At 55.0% G+C, this 22,467-nt stretch overlaps 2 long non-coding RNA genes across 3 annotated transcripts in view; one reads left to right on the forward strand and one right to left on the reverse strand.

Moving 5' to 3' along the window:
* Positions 1 to 20,586, reverse strand: part of LOC121820476 (uncharacterized) — a 29,208-nt gene extending 8,622 nt beyond the window's left edge. The window contains exons 1-2 of one of the 2 annotated variants that reach the window (XR_009595165.1): positions 20,214 to 20,586; positions 19,500 to 19,602 (exon numbers count right to left, since the gene is read on the reverse strand). This is a non-coding gene — a long non-coding RNA (uncharacterized LOC121820476). The remainder of the gene's footprint in view (positions 1 to 19,499; positions 19,603 to 20,213) is intronic. The other variant, XR_006061039.2, reaches the window with a different exon arrangement.
* Positions 13,277 to 21,526, forward strand: LOC132657276 (uncharacterized). Its single transcript, XR_009595166.1, has 2 exons — positions 13,277 to 13,471; positions 15,606 to 21,526. It is a non-coding gene; the product is annotated as an uncharacterized LOC132657276 (long non-coding RNA).
* The last annotated feature ends 941 nt before the right edge of the window (positions 21,527 to 22,467 follow it).

Genomic DNA, 22,467 nt, shown 5'->3' on the forward strand with positions numbered 1-22,467 from the left:
TGGGAAGCTTTGTTTCTTTGTAGGAAATAAGGTAATAACCACCCCAGAGCCGGGCCATCTAGGAGCTGGCCGGAGGATTCACTGTCAAGGAGCTTTGTGACCTCCATGAGCCCCCACTTTTGTAGTCCCCGTGAGTAAGGCAGATGGTGGCCCTTCTTGTATATTGAGGTGCTGGAACTCTGCGCCTGGACACCCCCCACCCCAGACACAAGCTCCAACTCCCAGGCCCTTGAAGACGCAGAGCTCCTGCAGAGGGGCGCCTGGAAGCCCCTCTTGTCCACCTGCCTGCGCAGGAGCGCCGTTGAAGCTCTGGAGGTTGTTGTTGTCCTTCTGAGGCCTCCGGTCAACAACACCTGCCCCCACCAGTCTGGGAAGCATCGTTAACACTGTTAGACACTGTCTGTGAGGCTCCTGACCTCATCGGAGAAAGTGCTCTGTGAGTCCAAGGGATTAAAAATAGAAGCAAAACCAGAAGACGTCTGCGCACAAGGGTGAAAATTTCCTGTGCCGCTCGATCGGCCGGCGTCTGACCGAAGGTGAAGGGCAGAGCTGGAAGGCCAGGGAGTGGAGGGTGACCGCCGGGGGAGCAGCCGGCGGGGCGGGCAGACGCCAGCGTCCCTGGGAGGCCTGTCCAGGCAGCACTTGATGCTCACAGTAGCCCGCACCCTGCAGCCCACCACTCCCGGGGGTTGCACGGCCAGGCACCTGAGGGGTCAGGGACACAGGCCCCACCGTTCCCTGGACCCGAGCCTCACCCCCCGGGGAAGGCATGACCAGAAGCCTCTCAGCCGCCAGCCCGTCCCGTGGCGCTTTGCAGCAAGGATCTGGTCGAACCCTTGCAGGGCTCGGGGTCCCTCTCCTCCTGCCTGGAGGTGGCGGCCCGCGGAGGCCGGAGCCTTGACCTGAGCACGGCTGCCTTGCTCTGAGCCCGAGCGCCGCTGCTTTTCGCCGCTTTCCCAGCACTTCGTTGTGAAGCACTTTGAGCTTCCCACGTGCACACAGCTGTGTGCCCACCGTCCGGTGCTGCACAAACGCCACTTGACCCTTCTGCCCGGCCTCCGCTCCGAAGCCTTCATGCTATTTACGCTTCAGGTTACATCGCCAACTGGACACGAGCCCCTCCTCAGCCCAGCTCTGCCACATCCTGGCCGTGTAATCTCCGGCGGCCAGCCCCTGCCGGTGCCTCGTCTGAAGAGGGGCCCACATGCAGACCCGTCAGGACGACGCTGCACGGCTGTGTTAGCGCACCTCAGTCGCCCGACCGTGGGCAGATGGAGACCCTGCGGGACTCGTCTCCTTGTTCCGATGTGGCCGTCTCCAAAGCAGCTTTCCCGGAAGGCCGGGACTGCACGACGTCATTCCCAAGCAGGCAGAAGACGGAGGGGAGAGCTGACACAGGAGCCCAGGGACCACTTGGCGCTGGACACACAGGGCTGCCCGCGGCCACCTGCCCACGGGGTGAGCGCGGGGACCCAGCGTGTGCCGAGACTCTGGACGAAGGAAATAGGCCGGCCCCACGATTCAGGCGTCTGCTGATCTGTGCTGTGTCAGAGTTCCTCCTCATGAATAGTTTCAAACATAGAGAACGCTGGAAAAATAACCCATTGCGCTGGACTGTCCGCCTTCTTTCTCCTGCGGATCCGTTTCATGTAGACGCGGTGGCCCTTCACCCCCAAGAACCTCACTCAGCCACACTCCTGTCACAGGATCCTTGCTGGCCCAGCGGCCCGCCCGCACCTCCAACCACAGAGCTGGGCGAGGCTTGGCCTCTCGTCAGTCCAGTTGGGCAAAAGTTTGTTCGGGTCTTTCCGTGAGACTTTTTTCTTTTTTGTCAATTCAGTATTCATTTCTACATCTGTTTTGTCTTCCCAAACATTCTCTCCTTTTCAATTCAGTCGCTCAGTCGTGCCTGACTCTTTGTGACCCCATGGACTGCAGCATGCCAGGCCGCCCTGTCCATCACCAACTCCTGGAGTTTGCTCAAACTCATGTCCATTGAGTCGGTGATGCCACCCAACCATCTCATCCTCTGTCGTCCCCTTCTCCTCTGCCCTCAATCTTTCCCAGCATCAGGGGCTTTCCCAATGAGTCAGCTCTTTGCATCAGGTGGCCAGAGTATTGGAGTTTCAGCTTCAGCATCAGTCCTTCCAACGAACATCCAGGAGTGATTTCCTTTAGGACAGTCTCCCACAAAAGCTCATGTCTCTTCATCGGGAAGCACACAGACCCCTCACCCCTTCATGCCGTTCATGATCTCAGAGCCAGTTTACCCTCACACAGGAAAAAAGTCCCTCAGACACACCCACCTTCTCTAAGAGACGCATTGCTGCCTTCCTTAGTAACTGCTGTTACAATGAAGATCTTCTTTCTTATAGCTTAAAACAGCTAGAACAGGAGCAGCAATTCAGAAGAACGGAAGTCGTGAGCCGGGCCCTCTCCAGGGGTCTTGGTTGCTGCCAAAAACAACAGACGCTTGAAATTTCCTTGGATTTTATCAAAGAATCTTAATTCCTTTGTATCGCATCCTGTTTAAGAGCCAGGTACAGAAATCCCTGGGCCGGTGTTTTGAAGGTCCCTGTGTGCTTTGTGGGAAGTTTTGGAATCTGCCCTTTCAGCAACACATTCAAGTCTTCCTTGAGCCTCAAATACAAAGACATTCTTCACCTAAAGGGAAGAAATCCCGGTTAAACTTGGTACAAACCGGGCCCGGTGAGGCTGTGCCACCTGGACAGCGGCTCTGGCCCACCTCCTGACGGGGGGTGGTGGTGGTCACGTCCTTGCCCACCTCCCCGGGCCATCAGGGTGAGACACGGGGCGTGGAGGCGGTTGAAAGCATCACCTGAGACGGGAGTGAAGTGGGTGATCTCTCCCTGCCATCGTCCCCCAGACCCTCAACCCTGGACCACCAGCCTCCCACCCCGAGGATCTCAGCAGTGCTGACCGTCCCTCCCTGGGAGCGTCCAGGCCCTGAGCTCACGTCCTGCCTCGGGAGCCTGTCGCGGTCCCCAGCGGTGGGACTGGAGGACCAGAAGGGGCTCAGGCGTGGACAGTGCCACCCAGAGTCACGTCCACACGGCTGGCATCCTCGAAGGAAGCGGGAACCTTGGACCCAGACGCAGAGAAGCCACGTGGAGACGGGGACAGAGACGGCAGAGATGCTCCTACGGGCCGAGGACCGCCCGCCGCCTCCACCGGCACCCCACTGGGCTCTGGGGGGAGCCAGGGCTGCAGGCACCGCGCCCCAGACTGGCTGTTGAGCGGGCCACGCGGCCGCGGTGCTCAGCTGGTGGGCTCGGCAGTCACCTCTGGAGGCAGTCACGGCTGAGAAAGGCCGCCTTGTCCGCAGAAGGGCCACGGCTGTGCCCAGGAGGGGGACTCGCGCACGGTGAGAGGAAGCATCAGCCTCACGGCAGTGGCGGGGAGACGGGGAAGCAAGGGGGGCTTTCCAGGGCCCCGGCCGCACTGCAACCCAAAGAGGCCGCGGGAGCTGCTTCCTGTGGTTCTTCTAAGCGATCGTAGCAGCACGCGGACTCACACGCCCTCTCCCCGAACAGCAGACAGGCGTGCCTGCCCAGGCCCCGTGCCGAGGAGGTGCTCTGCGTGGGGCGGGCGGCCGCTCACCCGGCCTCCAGTGAAGCCACTCGGTCGCTGAAAAGTCCCTGGGTGGCGGGAGGGGTGCTGGCTGCTTCTCTGGGTCAAGTAGAAAATGCCACCTCCACCTCCACGACAGCAAACACCAGGAACAGAGAAGGCCTCCCTCTGTGGCCCCACTGTTTACTCACTACCGAGAAGCAGGGGCCACAGCACCTGGTATGCCCACCCCGCTTCTCACAGTCCTCAGCAGGGGCCCACCACAGCCGACTCCCTGGCCACGTGCCGACTCAGGCACTGGCAAATGACGCACCCCCGCCTGTGTTTTTAAAAGGCAGACAAGTGTCATATAATATCGCTCATGTGTGGAATCTAAAAAAAAAAAAAAAAGGATTCTAATGAACTTAGATACCAAACAGAGATGGACTCGTGGACATGAAGAAACTGTGGTGACATTCGGTGACGGCACCACACGGGGAGCTCCGCCCAACACTCTGTAACAACCTGAGCACAAGAAGAGCCTGCAGGAGCATGTCTGTGTAACTGATTCGTCTTGCTGCACAGCTGAAACTAACAGATCATTGTACATCAACTCTCCTTAAATCTTTAAAAATTATTTATTAAAAAGGCAGACAAGAGAAGAGCCTGTGAGACGTGTCTCCTGACCTTTCCTTTAAACAGTGGATGTGGGGAGGTTGGAGGGAGGAGCTCTTTAAAACCAGAGGCCTGCACCCCCGGTTCTCATCCTCCTGTGGGCTGACCGCATAACGCAAGCTGTACCCTGAGAGCTTGGAGTCTACATTTCCTAATGACCTAAGGTTTGGGGTTGAATTAAATATTGAAGCGAACTCCAGAAATATCCACAAGGAAACACAGCAACAGTGGAGTATCGATTGTGCTGAGCTGCTTAATAATTAATTCACTCGCCCCGGGCTTTGAGTGTCTCTCTGTCCGTCAGCATCACAGGCAGATACCTGGTGAGGGGCTGCAGCTCAGAGCCCACCCCGCCCCCGCCCCCACATCTCCAGTCCCCAGCAGAGTGGGAGGCAGAGGGCTGCGTCCCACCTGCCTGGGTGAGGGGTCTGCGGCGGGACCCTCTAAGCTCACGCCTCAGAGGGGCCCGGGAGGAGCTCCGGGTGAGCCTCGAGGGGCCCCCGGTGGAGTCCTCGTGATGTGGACTTTATGGCCTTGCTTCAACCTGATGAGTGTTTTGAACACGGTTAGAAGTATGTGAGCTCAGCTCTGAGGCCATTTCTGTCTCAAAGCGGGGTCCCCAAGGCTTGTTTACATGGCCCTAGGGGAGCTAAGAACCAGAAATACCGGTCTCATCCCAGCCTCTGCAGGAGAACCGTGCCTCACAGCCACACAGAGCATCAAGCCTCTCGTCTTGTGCCCTGAGATTAGATTAGTAGACCTGAGCCACTCAATGGGGCATGGGGAGGCTCTGGTTCCAGGAGTCTTACCTGACTCAAAGGCCTGATCACGTTACGAATCTAACAGCTAAATAGGTGAAAATAATCTTGCTCCAAGGATTTGCCAACAGGAAGAGCCCTGGATCATCCGGTGGTGTTTTCGTGTTTTGTTTTTCCCAACAAGTACGTGAGATGATGGACTTCCTCGTTCCAGGAGACATACGAGTGCCAGGTCTCAGGGTGGACACCCCCTCCCTCCTCAGGGCCAGCTACCCCCTGGAGGGGAGAGGGGCCAGCACCCAGCCCAGATCCCACGGGGATTCAGGGCTTCCAGCAAAGGCTCTGGGCTCGGGGGAGCAGACAGCTGGCCTCCGAGTTCACCCCAGATGATTCAGACAGTCCTGCACGTGGGAAAGGGTAATGGGCCGTGCTCACAGGGTGAGGAGTGATGGGGAGTGAGCGTGACCATCAGAGCCTCAGAGGAGCAAAGGCCAGGCACATGGGTGCTGACCGGGGCCTGGTCAGGCCGGCAGAAGCATGCCAGGCCCTCTGCCCCAGGTCTCGATCTGATCCTCTAAACGTGCAGGTTTCAGGACCTAAGAAGCGTGACTGTTTCAGTTCTGACTTCACTGTGTTGCCCGGGACTTCAGGGTTTAAGCAAGGAGAACCCAGAAGAGAGTAAACGCGGGACCGGAGGCCCAGAAAGCACCTTTCACACCTACATTTGCTCAGTCACACTGTTGCAGCCACGCGCTCCGGGAAACACACTCACTCAGAAGGACAGTGCAGAGAGCAGAGTGCGGTTTACTACACCGGCGGGCCCAGGGCAGAGTCTCCTCTCAGCCAAGGACTCCGACTCTTTTTCTGTGAAAACCTTATATATCCTAAGTGTACGTGCTCAAACCCACCTCCCCAAATTCTCTGAAACTAGTCTGAACAAAGGAAAAGAAAGATTCAATCAAAGTTAGCCCGTGATTCTATGCCTTAAGCCCGTGATTCTATGCCTTAAGCCCAGGTGGTTAACAGTGGACAATTATCAACAGGCCTGTGGTCATACCCCAGCAAGCACAACACACAGATAATTAGGGAGTTATCTCAGGCGACGGAGAGTCTAGGTGTGAGCCCGGGGCTCTTCCATGCGGGGGAGGGGGCTGGGTTTCCAGCTGCTGTGTCGTGTCCATGGATACTGGACACAAAGCTCACAGCCCGTGATCCGGCCCCAGATGGGCCCTGCTTTCGAGACCCAGCCTGCGCTGTTTCCTCCTTCTTTCCTGCAGTCGCTGACCTATTCATCCACACCCTCACTCCCTCATGCTTCTGCCCACAGGCGCTCCTCACCGAGGCAGGAGCTGCCTTGTCTGGACGCAGCCAGTCGCGCTCCTTGCAGACATGCTGGACCCCAGTTTGGGGGCGCGGGAGGGGCGGGGGCGTCCACTGTTTGTCAGTGGAGAACGGCAGGGCGCTCACTGTCAGCCTTGTCTGCTCTAAAGTTGGAGGAACATCAGGAAGCTCAGGAGTCCCACATTTTACTGCCAGCTCGAGGGGTCCCTGGGGACACGGGTGCGGCCGGCCCTCTGGCAAGTGCTTCCCTCGGGCCCATCGAGGTCCAGAAGTCCTCGCTCTGCCTGGATGGGGCATCCTGGCCACCACGGACCTGTCCCCTCTGCTCCTCCAGGCCCTCCCGAGCCCCCCAGGTGTGGTCAGACACCCCCACTCCTCAAGGAGGGACAGAGCTCCCAGCTCTTGTCCTGCGCTCATCCTGGGGCCCCGCCCCACCCTGCACACCCGCTCCCCCCAACCATGAACAGGCTCAGTATCAGCTGATTAAAGAGAAACATTGTTACAGAATATTTGAGGGTCCCTGGAAGCGGCCCTCTCGCACAGCTTCTGGTGAGCATGCACATTTCTCAGGACGCAGCAGATCTCTCACAGCAGATCTCTCACAGCAGATCTCTCAGCAGATCTCTCACAGCAGATCTCTCACAGCAGATCTCTCAGCAGATCTCTCAGCAGATCTGTCAGCAGATCTGTCAGCAGATCTCTCACAGCAGATCTCTCACAGCAGATCTCTCAGCAGATCTCTCAGCAGATCTCTCAGCAGATCTCTCGCACGGCATCTCGCGCGGGTTGGTGGGGCTCCGTCCCAGGCTCTGGCTCTGCCCCCGCCCCAAGCCTTGTCTGAAGCCCCCACCACCCCACTCATGCTTGAACCAGCCACCCAGGAAGAACTTCTCTGGGCCACGCAGAGCCTCAAGCCGCCAAATCAACCAGAAGGTGTTTATTAAAAAGCTCTGAAATTCAAAGAGCAGTCGGAGGTAGGACTCTGAGATAATAACAGTAATGATGATGCCTTTGAGAGTACGGAACAGATCGGAGCGACCGCTCAGAGTGATTGCATGGACCCTACACGCATGGGGAAGAGACATGTCTCCCCTGAAGGAGAGCTGGTGAGCCCACTTCCCATTTCACAGCAGGAAGTGGGGCCCAGGGGGGTGGAGCGCTGTTTGCAGGGGCACCTGCTTCTGAGATCTGGGAGGGGAGGGTTGGGCCGCCTCCAGCCCTGCTAGAAACACGTGCTCTGTCCACTGTGAGGCCCTGAGACTCCTGGGTCCCGAAATGTTCCTGAACTTTCCACGGAGCTTTGGCCAACTCTGCTTTTAACTCTCAACATGCAGATGAGGCCTGGAGAGTGTTTAGAACAAACAATGGCATTTTGCCGTTTAAAACCTCAAATGACCTCCGATTTTCAGACACCAGCCTTTGAAGTTTATTATCACGCAGCCTCTTTGATCAAAGCTTCCCACCCTCCTGAGATCTTGGGCCCTGCACAGAGCTCAGCACGAGCACAGCTACTGTGAAGAGAGAGTCAGGAAATCGAAGCTGAGTACAAAGGAGCTTCGAACACCCTGCCCGACCTCTTGTTTTGTAGCCACGCGCTCCGGGAAACAAACTCCCTCAGAAGGACAGTGCAGATAGGGGAGTGCACTTTATTACACCAGCGGGCCCGAGGCAGAGTCTCCTCTCAGCCAAGGGCCCCGACCAGCATTTGTGAAAATCTTTTATACCCCATGTGCACGTGTCTGAACCCACCACTCCAAATTCCTTGAGACCTACATAAACCAAGGAGAATACAATCCCAATAACCCCATCGTTCACCTGCTATGTGCTCATGCGCTCAAACAGTCAAACAATTAGCCAGTAATCAGTACACCCGAGGCTACACTCCGATAGATACAGAAAAATGCATGGCCTGTCTGGAGGAAGGGGTGATAGTGTATGCTTTCTCTTAGGCGATGAGTAACCTAGATACGATCTTCAAGGCTCCCCGGTCTGGAGGGGGTCTTACCCTTCTGTTGCTGTTTCCATAGGCGCTAAACACAGAGCTCAGAGTCCATTGGAAAGGTGGCCGAGCATGGTCAGCATGAACAGGCCTCAGATGGAGTCCAGGCCCCATGAATTCCTTCTTCAGGACAGGTGTCCCACAAGGTCTTTATCGCCAAGCAGTTGGAGAAATAAACGTGATCCAGCCAGTGAATAGAACTGAACTCAGTGATTTAGGACAAAATGGGGAACAGCCACACATGTTGGCAGAAAGCTGTCTTTTTCCTTAAGTGAGAAAACAAGTCAACATACTATGGAGACAACAGGACGCATACGTGTGCGTGTGCGTGCGCACACCAAACATACATGTAAACGCATCTGCGCGTGTGCACACGGAACACACGCACACACGTCTACACATGTGCACGCGAAACACACACTACACACACCTGTGCATGTGCACGCTGAACACACACGTCCACACGTGTGCACACAACACACACGCACACACGTCCACACGTGTGCACACGGAACACACGCACACACGTCCACACGTGTGCACACAGGCGCTCCCCCTGGGAGCGGGGTCCAGGGCTTTAGGAGACGAGTTTTCTACGTTCACCTGATGCCTGTCCATATTACTGTTCAGTTTTAAAAACACAAACATACAACAAAAAAGTGGTCAGTAGATATTTTTCAGCCTCTCCCATGACACCAACCCTGCCCCTCCCGGCCCCATTTGCCCAGATGGGGACTTCGAGGGAGGGGGTGACACGGGAGGAGAGAGCCATTTGCGGGCAGAATCTGAGGCTGACCCTGTCCCCACAGAGGCTCTCAGGACAGAGGAGAGCAGGATGGCTGTCCTGGGGGCCTGACCCTCCCACTGGGGGGCACGTGAAGCCGAGGAGGGACCCAGGCCACCCAGAGGCGTGTAGAGGGGGGTGGGCCGCAGAGCCCTGATGGAGGCTTCAGAGCAGACGTCAGCGGGCCTGTCTGAGGGGCTCTGATTAGGGCAAGAGAACTGCTCGCCGTCTCCACCCTCAAGCTCCTGAGTCTGGGTTCCAGTGCTTTCAGTCCTGTGAGTCCTGTCCTCTGGGCCCCCAGAAGGGAAGAGGCTCGGCCTGCTCCGGGCTCTGGCAGAAAGGGCTGGCCCTGCTGTCTCCACCATCAGCCGCCCCGGGGCAGGGCTGGGGACCTTTGCAAAACTGAGGCTGGAGGCCTAGCCCCCGGGCCAAAGCAATTCAGTTCATTTCCCTGTTGACATCTGCTGGGTCATGGAAAAAGCAAGAGTTCCAGGAGACAGCTCCTTCTGCTTTATGGACTATGCCTAAGCCTCCGACTGTGTGGATCACAATCAACTGTGGAAAATTCTTCAAGAGATGGGAATACCAGACCACCTGACATGCCTCTTGAGAAATCTGTATGCAAGTCAGGAAGCAACACTTAGAACTGGACATGGAACAACAGACTCATTCCAAATACGAAAAGGAGTACATCAAGGTTGTATATTGTCACCCTGCTTATTTAACTTCTATGCAGAATACATCATGAGAAATGCTGGGCTGGAAGAAGCACAAGCTGGAATCAAGATTGTTGGGAGAAATAGCAATAACCTCAGATATGCAGATGACACCACCCCTATGGCAGAAAGTGAAGAGGAACTCAAAAGCCTCTTGATGAAAGTGAAAGAGGAGAGTAAAAAAGTTGGCTTAAAGCTCAACATTCTGAAAACAAAGATCACGGCATCTGGTCCCATCACTTCATGGGAAATTGATGGGGAAACAGTGGAAACAGTGTCAGACTTTATTTTGGGGGGCTCCAAAATCACTGCAGATGGTGACTGCAGCCATGAAATTAAAAGACGCTTACTCCTTGGAAGAAACGTTATGACCAACCTAGATAGTATATTCAAAAGCAGAGACATTACTTTGCCGACTAAGGTCTGTCTAGTCAAGGCTATGGTTTTTCCTGTGGTCATGGATGGAAGTGAGAGTTGGACTGTGAAGAAGGCTGAGCACTGAAGAATTGATGCTTTTGAACTGTGGTGTTGGAGAAGACTCTTGAGAGTCCCTTGGACTGCAAGGAGATCCAACCAGTCCATTCTTAAGGAGATCAGCCCTGGGATTTCTTTGGAAGGAATGATGCTAAAGCTGAAGCTCCAGTACTTTGGCCACCTCATGAGAAGAGTTGACTCATTGGAAAAGACTCCGATGCCGGGAGGGATTACGGGCAGGAGGAGAAGGGGACGACAGAGGACGAGATGGCTGGATGACATCACCGACTTGATGGACGTGAGTCTGAGTGAACTCCGGGAGATGGTGATGGACAGGGAGGCCTGGCGTGCTGCGATTCCTGGGGTCACAAGGAGTCAGACACAACTGAGCGACTGAACTGAACTGAACTGAACTTCTCTGTTGACCAGACTCCAAGAACAGTAGGACAATTAAGGGAGGAGGCTGGGTCCTGTCTCTGATTCCTGAAGTCAGGAGACCTCGCAGACCACATATGCGCAGAAAGACTCTCTGGAGACCAAAGGAGGGTCATGTCAAGGGATGTTCTACCCAGACGCCTCTGTAGTAAAACCACCTTGTCTAAGAGATGTGTATGCACACAGGAGGATCCTTAGACAGACCAAGTGTGGGCTGTGAACCAGGCAACTCAAAATGACTGGCCACAAGAAGCGCGGAAGAAAGGTCCCGTAAAAGTAATTCCGATCACGATGAGGGCCTGACCCAGTGCCTCTGAGTGCCTCCCTGAGTCCCCCACGTGTCTGTCCACGCGTACTGGACTCTTTTTCCTCTTAACAAACATTTTACTTACTAAACTGCTTTCCGTCTTTGTGGGAATTCTTTTCTGCAAAGCTGAAGGCAGGGCCTCGTCACCGGCCCCGGGCCTCGTGGCTGGGATCTGGTGCTTCCACTGCCGGGACCCAGCCTCGGTCTCTGGCTGGGAACCAAAGCCCCCATCCACGCTGCTGCAGGCCGAGGCCCCCGAGATCAAAATGAGGAGGCTGGGCCGTCTCTTTATGGCTCCACAGTCTCGGGCAGGAGAGCACCGGGCAGCCAGGAGCCCGTCTGCTGGCTGGCTTTCTGGAAGGTTCCCACCTGGTTTCTTCCCAAGGCCTCCCTCTATCTATCTCGGTCCATGGGGGTCGTCCAGGGGGACCCAGGATCGGTACCCGGGCCCTGGCAGATAACGCAGGTGGAGTGGAAGGGGAGCCTCCACCCTGCAGCTCTCTGGGGCAGCTCTCGAAGCCGGTGTGGCCTCGGGACCCGCAGGGGAGGACCTGAAGATTGCCCTGCAGTGAGTCTCCCCGAGAACCCAGCGCCCCTGGGAACTGGCGGGGCCCACCTGCACCTTAGGCTGTCCCACTCCCGGCCCAGCGAGAGGACAGTGGTGATCCGGGTGCTGAGAAGGGCGCAGCTGGAGTCCCTTCGCAGCCGGGGACGGCAGGGCCTCCCCCTGGGCCTGCATCTGCCCCAGGCCCCGGGACCAGCAGGCGCCGCTCCGCCTCTGCCAGCCCCACCTCTCAGGCACCATGAAGGCTGCTTGGCGGCTCCTCTGCTCCTCCTGATATCAGGGTAGAGGCTGTGTTATTGTTCCCCCCTTCCTGCTCTTTAAGGGTTTTTCCAATCTCGGGGAAATGTACGCAATTTACCTAAGAGGAAGGGGAGAAAAGAGCTCTAGAGGCCTGAAAATAAACCGACCTCTGCTAAAGCAGGACGGACCCGAGCCCCCTCCAGGGACTCGCCAGGTCAGACTGTCTGCCATGGCAAGAGGCCAGGGTTGTGCACTGCACAAGTCAGCTCGAGCATGCACGCCATGGAAGAGTTTTGCTTCCAAGCTTACCAGGATAAAAAGGATTTTTTCATTAATATAAAGAAGAATGGAGCCAAAGTGAATGGCGTGTTGCACAAGTGAGACCAAATGCAACTGAAAGCTTTCCAGCCTGAATTGTGAGAAAAAAATGCTGAACTTGGACAGCAGTTAGTGAAACAGAACGGGACTGTCTGATGCACATTTATCCCCTCCGTTTTCGAAGGTCTACGTGTGGGTCGCTACGACCTAGACCTGGAGTGACCCCCGACTCAGGTGACAAGAGCAGCTTGCAGAGGTGTGTCATCGCCCTCTGAGCGCCAAACAGAATTCCACCCGAGACCCCAGGTGTAAGCCTGTCGCGCAGGTCCGGTGTCACGCACGCTTTCTAATCTCTCTCCTTAGACATCTTTCGCAAAAATCAGTACCCTTGCACGGATGTGGAAAAACTCGAGCGTGTAAGTAGCTCTGTCAAAGTCAGTTCAGCCACCCAGTGTTAGTTGCTTGATGCCACACTTTCAGAGCTGCCGACCCACTGGCAGTCGCCGTCTGCCCCCCATGGAGAGAAGACCCTTCCAGGCCGCTTCTCCAGTGCCTGCCTGGAACTGCCCTGTGGCCCACGTGGTGGGGACGGGGGGACCCAGCGAATCTCGACCAGGCTCCCACCTGGCTGGGTGGGTCCTGGGGCCCCCTGACCCCCCGAGCCTTGATTCTCCCAGCACCGAGAGAGAGGCAAATCAGTCTGCCCCACAGGGTGTCTGAGATCATTCAGACAAGGAACTGAACCATCAGAACTCAGTGCAAGCACAAGGCCGACCTCACTGCTCTCAAGGTTTGACCCTGGAGATATGGGGAAGCGTCCCGCACTGTTTCGACTCCTGGGAAAAAAGGCATAGACTTATTTCGTGCCTTTCCTGAACGCAGGTTTTTCTACGGTAGTAATAGCATGTAGTAGCAAATTGCCCTCTGAAGGACCAAGAGTCAGTGTCTGCGCTGGCGCGGGGGTGGGGGCCATGAGCAGGAATGACATCTTTGTTTCCCTACAGAGCGCGTCCTCTGTGAATCCTGTGTCTGTTGATTCATTAGAGAACAGTGGTCCGCTTTTATTTGTTGGAGCTGAAATGATGCAGAGACTCAGACCTCAGCTCAGCGCGAGGAGGGACCACAGCTGGGGCCTGGGGGTGGGCTGCTGGTCGGCTGTGGCCGGGGGCACGCGGTGAGCCGGGACCCTCCCCGGGCTCTGGACAGGCAGAGGGGGCCGCTCCCTGGAGCCGTGGACACCCCCGCCCCCACCAGAGGACACTCTCTTCCCTCTGCCGGCTTAGGTCAAGGTCAGCAAAAGCATCCGCACTGCCGACGTCGGGGCGGGCGCGGGCCTGAGGCCTCCTGGCTCATCTGCGAGGTTGCGGGCAGAGCATCTCCTGTCCTGGCCTGTTTCCTGTAACCGCGGCAGAACCACTGGGCGCTGGGGTTCCACAGCCTCCGCATCACAGAGGCGGCGGCCTGGGGACGCAGCCTGAGCACGTTCTCCTCCAAAGTCTTGTCTGAGACTGAGGCTCCAGGCCCTCATCCTGGGGCCGGGAGACTGAGGCTCTGGGCCTTCATCCTGGTGGGGAGAGACTGAGGCCCCAGGCCCTCATCCTGGGGAGGAGAGACTGAGGCCCCAGGCCCTCATCCTGGGGCCGGGAGACTGAGGCTCCGGGCCTTCATCCTGGTGGGGAGAGACTGAGGCCCCAGGCCCTCATCCTGGGGGAGAGACTGAGGCCCCAGGCCCTCATCCTGGTGGGGAGAGACTGAGGCCCCAGACCGTCATCCTCAGGGTTGGGGGTGCTAGGGAACTGAGGCCCCAGGCCCTCATCCTGGGGCCGGGAGACTGAGGCTCCGGGCCCTCATCCTGGTGGGGAGAGACTGAGGCCCCAGGCCCTCATCCTGGGGCCGGGAGACTGAGGCTCCGGGCCTTCATCCTGGTGGGGAGAGACTGGGGCCCCAGGCCCTCATCCTGGGGAGGAGAGACTGAGGCCCCAGGCCCTCATCCTGGGGGGAAGAGACTGAGGCCTCAGGCCCTCATCCTCAGGGTTGGGGGTGCTAGGGAACTGAGGCCCCAGGCCCTCATCCGGGGGCCGGGAGACTGAGGCTCCAGGCTACCTCATCCTGCTGGGGGAGAGACTGAGGCCCCAGGCCCTCATCCTGGGGCGGGGAGACTGAGGCCCCAGACCCTCATCCTCAGGGTTGGGGGTGCTGGGGAACTGAGGCCCCAGGCCCTCATCCTGGGGCCGGGAGACTGAGGCTCCGGGCCCTCATCCTGCTGGGGGAGAGACTGAGGCCCCGGGCCCTCATCCTGCTGGGGGAGAGACTGAGGCCCCAGGCCCTTGTCCTGGTGGGGAGAGACTGAGGCCCCAGGCCCTCATCCTCAGGGTTGGGGGTGCTGGGGAACTGAGGCCCCAGGCCCTCATCCTGGTGGGGAGAGACTGAGGCCCCAGGCCCTCATCCTGGGGGAGGGGCAGGGAGGGAGGCTCCGTGTTGCTGCTCACGGCAGATGGAGGGGCGGGCCTCGAGCGTGGCGGTGGGGCTGCTGCTGATGCGGGGCTCTGGGGCACCATCTCCACAGGCCCTGCCCCGAGGGGCTCCGTGAGATGGACCCCTTTCCAGCCGAGGGACCCCGGGGATCCCACCCTGTGACCCTCAAGCCCCCCGGAGCCTGGACTGACTCCTGCTGCTCCTCCAGGCGGTCCTCCCACCGGGCCCGGCCCTCGGTGGCCGAGACGGGGCGGGGAGCATGTGTCCCCAGGCGTCCCAGCAGGAGCCCGCCGTGGAGGGCTCTCAGCTGCCCGGGCTGTCTCGGGGCTCTTTGAGCTCAAGGGCTCCTTGAAAGAGGCCCTAGTGGGGGTCAAGCACTGGCAAAGCGCCCCTGTGGATGGATCAGGACTCCGGGCTCCTGGCTGAAGCTTTAATTCCACGTCTTAAATAATTCAGGGCCCTGACGAGCGGCTTCAGAGTCACACCTGCAAATGCCGCTGTGTTTAGGTTTGTCTTTTTTAACGCTGGCTTTTGAGAGAACAGAGTAAAAGGGATCAGCTTTCAGGCTTTCTTTCCCCCTCAATTAGTGGTTTTTCTTCAGGTAGCTTGATGGAAGGTGCTTAGAGTCAGTTACAGGAAATAAAGTGGAAAGTTGATACCTACAGCCAAGAAGGGTGGGGGTGCCTAGGGGAACCCTCATAATATAACACATACTCTGTGTGTGCGTGTAGAGTCCCCCTAGCACAGGGCAGAAATACGGAGACCCCGCGTGGGACAAGACTCCCCAGGGGGAGATAACAGACTTTACGCTTGGATGTAGGAGAGAACACAATATTCTACTCACCTAATGTTTTGTCTAAAAGTGACTGCGTGCATGTGAGAGGGATAGGAGAAAATGGTGGAGAGCTGGGCTGAAATCTGTCTCTCTGCTTTTGCCCCCCGCCCCAGCCTGCAGCAGCCCCCCCAGAGGCCACCCTCCAGGCAGGACACCGAGCTGACGGTGGACCCACAGACCAGCACCCGCGTCATCCTGAGATGCGGCGGATTCACACACAGCGCGAACACCTCACACCTCACCGTCTGGAAGAGTCTCTGGGCACCCAGATTCCTATTCAAGACGCATACAGGAGAAACCGAGAGGGTTATGATAAAATAATGCAGATCTGAGCATGGACATTCTCAGGGGTGACCCCAGGATGAAACACAAAGCGCTCACGTAGAGTAACCAGAGCCTCACTTGCTCTCACGTAGTAAGAGGTTTGGAAGGCGAAAAATGACACATTTCAGAAAGTAGAGAGCTCGGCAAAGCAGCGGCGCAGGCGGCCTTGAGCATTCAAACAGCAAGCGTGTAGTCCACCTGTCAAAGCCGCACCCGAGCAACCTGGGCTCCCGGGTAATGGGGGTGTGCACAGGGACACTGGAGGTGCCTCCAGGACGTCAGCCACGACGACCACCAAGACTGGCCGGCAGAGCCCAGGGCACGCCTGGGAGAGCCTGGGAGGGACCACCGCTTCGGTGCAGGGGAAGCCGGCAGATGAGCTGATATGAGCCCTCTCTTTTTAAAAGAGCAAATCCTGTTGGTTTTCTCATAGTTGGTTCCAGGTAACTCAAGAGGCAAGGGGCAGGAGGAGAAGGGGACGACAGAGGGTAAGATGGCTGGAGGGCATCACCAACTCGTGGGCATGAGTGTGGGCGAGCTCCAGGAGCTGGTGATGGACAGGGAGGCCTGGAGCGCTGCAGTTCATGGGGTCACAGAGCTGGATACGACTGAGCGACCGAACAACCACAGTAATTCCAGACTTAAACTTGAAAAGACCTCGAGTGGTAACGGCTATCAGGGTCTGTAACGCCGCCCTGAACTTTGAGGCTGCCATTGGCCTGGAAACGGGTTACGGAGAGGAAATCCTCAGGGTGCTGAGCTGCTGCCCACCCAGGCCAGCGTGAGCCAAGGTGGGACGGCAGCGCTGTCATCCATACCCAGCGGCCGCTCGCTGCGGCTGCCCGTGGGCTGGGGAGTGTTCAGCCCATGCCCCGCATCGTGACTGTCAGGGAAGCACGCGGCCCACCATCCGCGAGGGGCCAGCCTGTCTGCAGGTCTCCACAGGAGACCCCGGGGGGTGGAGTGGGCCAGGCTCCCGCAAAGGGCAGGAGCTGAATAACCGCCTCCTGTGGTCTCTGTTTGTGCATTTCTGAGGTTCTTTTTAAAAGCGTGTGTACTCCACAGAGCTTAACTTGCCTGCTCAGAGCAGGGTCGGATATTATCACATCAAACCGTGAAGATGTCCTCACTACTTCAGGAACATTGACCCAGGAAGACTGCTTACTTTTCTTCCATTATTCCACTCAAGGGGGAAGGGATAGTTAGGGACTTTGGGAAGGTCGTGTACACCCTGCTGTACCTAAAATGGATAACCAACTTATTGGATAGCACAGGGAACTCTGCCCAGTGCTACGTGCTGGCTGGGATGGGAGGGGTTCATGTGTATGGGAGAAGGGACACATGCCTAAGCATGACTGAGGCCCCTCACTGCTCACGCGAAGCTACCGCAGCAGCCTTGATCGGCTATGCCCCAGCACAAAACGGCTTTGGTGTTAAAACCAGAATAGAATAAAGTATAAGCTGTTTCAAAAACAAACAGAAAAAGGTTGTTTTGTGTATGAATTTAGCTAATATTGTTTGACCTATAGGCTGTGGGTTTGGCTACATTTTTAGGATTTTTTCAACCCACGGGAACACCTTCTCAACAGCACCAAAGTGTACATAAGCCCTTTTGAATTTGATGCTCAATTTCAGCCTTGATCAATACCATCATAATGAAGATTAAACTGTGATTTCAGTTCCTTAGGAAACGAGGGGAACAATTTATCATAACCAGTCAGGTAGTCAATATAAACAAAACTTACTGGAGAAAGGTCATCCCTAGCTCATGCAATACAAATTTAATTGATTTACTTTGATGATTAAAAAAATGAGTGGACAATTTGTCAGAGTTAAATATTTATGGTTCCAATTTTAAAATTCAAGCTCTCCTTTACGGATTCTGAACCTAAGCAGAAACACAGCTACTGTTCTCTCAGATGACACAAAAATGGCCCGTGAGCCAGGAAAATACCTGCTGCCTAGCGCTTTGAGTTTCATGATTTTATCACTCTTTTTAAATTTTAAACTTCATTTGTACCTATACAGGTTTTGGGGGTACTCAAAGATACCTTCTGAATAGTTTTACGCATGAATGAAGCAGGCACTTGGTAAATATTCTCGGAGAAGTGTTCATGCGTCTCACTACGATCATGTATTCTTTCTTTTCCCTGTTTCCCCTGATCTTTGTTCTATGTACCTTTGCTTCTTTGTTGCTGGGTATTGAATGGTTTAGGATGTCTATCTCCTTTGTGAATTGTACCTTTTATCATTAAAAACATTCATCTTTGTTTCATTTTTAAAAATAAATAAATGAAACAGGCAACTTGGCACACCGCAGTTCAGCGCTAGGATTCCCCATTAAGGGGGGAGCTTGTGGAATGCAGTTGCTGGGGCGCATTGCACAGCCTTTTTTGGGTGTGTTCACGCCATTTTACAGGAAGGAAGCTGAGGGCCTCCCCAACCCACAGTGACGTCCACAGCAAAACCAAGCGACAAGGGCGTCCCGCAGCCCTGAACGTGAGCAGGTGAGGATGAACCAGCGCGAGCGAGGAAGCCCAGAGGGCGTCGCTGTCTGAGGTTGAGACCCAGGGGAAGGCAGGCAGCCTTGGCAACAGGCCTGCAGTGCCCGTGAGCCCCACCAAAGGGCATGGCCCCCTGGGGCTGTCTGCAGCCGCCAGAGTCCAGGCGGTGCCCTGTGACACAGCCACGTCTGAAGGAGCACGGACCGCCCAGAGCAGAGCTGAAGGCCCCCCGGGGCGGCAGCAGGGGGCACTGAGGCAGAGCCGGGGGTTGGGGGGGTCCCGGGAGAGGAGAGCCAGCCCGGCGCCTCAGGAAGCAGGAGGCAGCTTTCCACTGTGTGCACTTTTGTGGAAAAAACAGTAGAAGTGAATGAAAAATGCACTTTTCTAACAAAAAATTGGATGACTTAGCTGAAATGGACAAATTCCTAGAAAACCAGAAACCACTGGAAATAATTCATGAAGTTATAGAAAGTCTGAACATACGTTATGCAAAGAGATTTAATTAGTAATTAAATCTTTTCCGCAAAGCAAAGTTCCAACTCAGAAGGATTCACTGTGAATTCTACCAAACTTGAAGGAAGGATCAGTCCCAGTCCTTCACGGATTCCTCCTAAGGAAGAGAAGAGACTCTTCCTAACTCACTCCACGAGGCCAGTGTTAACCTGAAACCAAAACCAGTAAGACTGATCACAGGAAAAAAGAAACTACGGACCAACATCCTCCGTGAACATAAACACAAAAATCCTCCTCGAAACCAGCAAAGCAAGCCTAGCAGCATGTAAGAATACTGAACACCGTGACCAAGCGATATTTCTCTCAAGGACACAAGTGTTGTTCCTCGTGCAAAGATCCATCACGTCACAGGTCGCTTTGGTAGAAAAAAAGAAAAGCCAAATGTCATCTCAGCTGGGGCTTCCCTGGGAGCTCTGCTGGCAAAGAATCCGCCTGCCGTGCGGGAGACCTGGGTTCTGTCCCTGGGTTGTAAAGATCCCCTGGAGAAGGGAAAGGCCACCCACTCCAGCATTCTGGCCTGGAGAGTTCCATAGACTATATGGTCCACGGGGTCGCAGAGAGTGGGACACGACTGAGCGACTTTCACTTCACTTCATTTCATCTCAGCTGACACAGAAAAAGCAACACTCTTTCACAATTTAAAAAAAAAAACAAACAAAAACTCACCAAATTGGGAATGGAAGGGAACTTCTTCAATCTGATAAAGGCCACCAACGAAAACCTCAGAGTTAACGTCATCCTCAGTTGTAAGAGTTTGAGAACTTTCCTTCTGAGACCAAGAACAAGACAAGGGTATTCAGTTTCACAAGGCGATTGGGGCTGGGGGTGTGGAGGGAGAAAAAAGAAATTAAAGGATAAACATTATGCTTATTCGAGGAAGAAGCAAAATTATCTCTGTGTTTGAATCTATATGGGGATGGGCTGAGTGCAGGCACAAAAGGAAAAAGATTGACTGTGAGTCGATAGTTATTGAAATTGACGGATGGATACATTTTCCTTTAATTTTATGTATATTACAAAATTTTGCATAATAAAGATTTTAAAAAACATTAATTGTTGTAATATTGGAAGAGGTGTTTTTTTTTTTTTTTCAAGCAGTGATAAATATTCCTAGAAATTTCAGATACCTAGATGTCTAAAGGGGAAAGAGGACGTTTGGAAGGAACCCCATTCTCTCGTGCTTTCTGAGCTGTCCTAAGCGAGAGTCTAATTATTAGGGTCTCCAACTGAAGCGACTTAGCAACAGCAGCAGCAAGGCTAGTGGGTGACCTTACACCAGTCAAAACCCACTGCTGTTTATCTGCCCCACGTCTATTTGAGGATGTCTTGTGGGCCTATTTACTGATCTTGTTTAGAGAAAACTCGGTATTAACTACTCACAGCCTTTGTAAGGATCCATCTTATTTCTGGCCTTCCCCGGTGGCTCGTCGGTAAAGAACTCGCCTGTAATTCAGGAGCTGCAAGTTTGATCCCTGGGTCAGGAAAATCCCTTGGAGTAGGGCATGGCAACCCAGCTCAGTATTGTTGCCTGGAGAATCCCATGAACAGAGGACCCTGGTCCGTGAGGTCGCAAAGAGTCAGACTTGACTGAAGTGACTCAGCACTTAGGTTATTTCTGCTTTTCTCCAGGTCATTCTGCCTCATGCTGCTGCTGCTGCTAAGTCACTTCAGTTGTGTCCGACTCTGTGCGACGCCATAGACGGCGGCCCACCAGGCTGCCCCGTCCCTGGGATTCTCCAGGCAAGAGCACTGGAGTGGGGTGCCATTGCCTTCTCCGTCTACCTCAAGAGTGACTCCCAAACGCCTGCCCTCTCCTTTCCCCTAATGAGCTTATGATGAGCAGAATTAACCCTTCAGGACCCCAGCTCTCACAGCTCAGTCCTCGGGGCCCCCCTTCCAGGCTGGGTTGACAATAAGACAATGATCCTCACCCTATCCCTCAGGACCTTTAACCCAGGGTCTCGCCGTGCATTTGTCTTGAAGATCAGGCGTGTTGGTTAAAGTTCAGTGAATGACCGGTTAAGAGGAACAAAGGAAATTATATCTGTACAAAACTAAGAATTATAAACCCGGAAGCAGAAGCTCCAAGGACTGCTTCCCCTCTGAGTTCACAGACGAGAAGTGAAGTCGCTCAGTCGTGTCTGACCCTTTGTGACCCCACAGACTGTAGCCCATCAGGTCCTCCGTCCATGGGATTCTCCAGGCCAGCACACTGGAGTGGGTTGCCATTCCCTTTGCCAGGGGATCTTCCTAACCTGGGGATCGAACCCAGGTCTCCCGCATGGCAGGAAGACACTTTACCCGCTGAGCCACCAGGGAAGCCCCAGACGGGAACGCGTGCCCATTTCTATCACGAGTACCCAACATCGTAGTAGAGGTTAGAAGTCAAAGGCACCATCATACACAGTAGAGAGACAAAGGACCATGCGTCGAAATGGCATTGATATTTTACATGAAGCTCACTACAGGCACACAGTCCAGGTAAGCACGCAAAAAGGAGCAGTGAGTCGCCATCACCGCCTAAAGGCTGCGAGGAACGCTGCCCCTTTACGAACCTGCACCCCAAGTGTCAGGAGAAAGACAGAAGCTGGTCCTGCGGAGCAGGCGCGCCCGCCGCTGAGGAGCTCTGGGTGGTGCCCGAGGCTGGCGCCCACCGCACAACATGGGCACAGAGACGATCGCAGGCGTAACTTTTCTTGTCCTGCCTTAAAGCGTGAATTCTATTTCACCAGGGGATTGCTGACTTGGCCACAAACTCGCTAAGCACAGGTCTGTATCTGTCTCCACCTGAAGCAGCCTGCAGGCCCAGGACACCCAGGTACATGTGGGTGCCTATTCTTGCCTGGAGAATCCCATGGACAGAGGAGCCTGGTGGGCTACAGGACTCAGGCTTGCAAAGAGCCAGACACGACTGGGCAGGCATGCGTGGTCAGCCACTACCTCAGGTCACTATGGGAAAAAGTGGAGACTTTACACTCTTCCATAGCGTCTCGGTGTCCTTATAAAGTACATCAGATCTAGACATTTAATCTACTGCTTTGCTTATGATGCATCTGCTTTATTCAGTACACCCTTCAAGCGTCTTTTGATTATGTTAGTAAAGTAGAATTCCGTTCAGCCAGAATCATCATTATTCTCTCTCATCACTGTTTGAGTTTTGTATTGATTTATGCCTCTAACCAGTCTCTCACAAAAAGAAGTGAAAGCCGCTCAGTCGTGTCGGACTCTTTGCGACCCCATGGACTACACGGTCCGTGGAACTCTCCAGGCCAGAACACTGGAGTGGTAGCCTTTCCCTTCTCCAGGGGATCTTCCCGACCCAGGGATAGACCCAGGCCTCCTGCACTGCAGGTGGGTTCTTCACCAGCAGAGCCACCAGGAGGCCCAAAAAGAAGTTGATCGAGACATTTAACAGACCCTTAAAATAAAAACATTGTTTGCGGTATTCATTTTGTTCAGTTGGTTTGAATTTAAGAGTTCTGTCTCCAACCCTCACTGAAGTTGTCACTTTGTTTACAGGACACCAGCAAGTTTGCCAGAAAAAATGAAAACTTGTACTGTCATGATGTGAGCGGGCACCAGGAGATTACAGAACCTTCACGATTAACGCATGTAGTTCTTAACATGCCCAGCC

This window comes from Ovis aries, chromosome 10 (assembly GCF_016772045.2).
Source record: "Ovis aries strain OAR_USU_Benz2616 breed Rambouillet chromosome 10, ARS-UI_Ramb_v3.0, whole genome shotgun sequence".
NCBI lineage: Eukaryota > Metazoa > Chordata > Mammalia > Artiodactyla > Bovidae > Ovis > Ovis aries.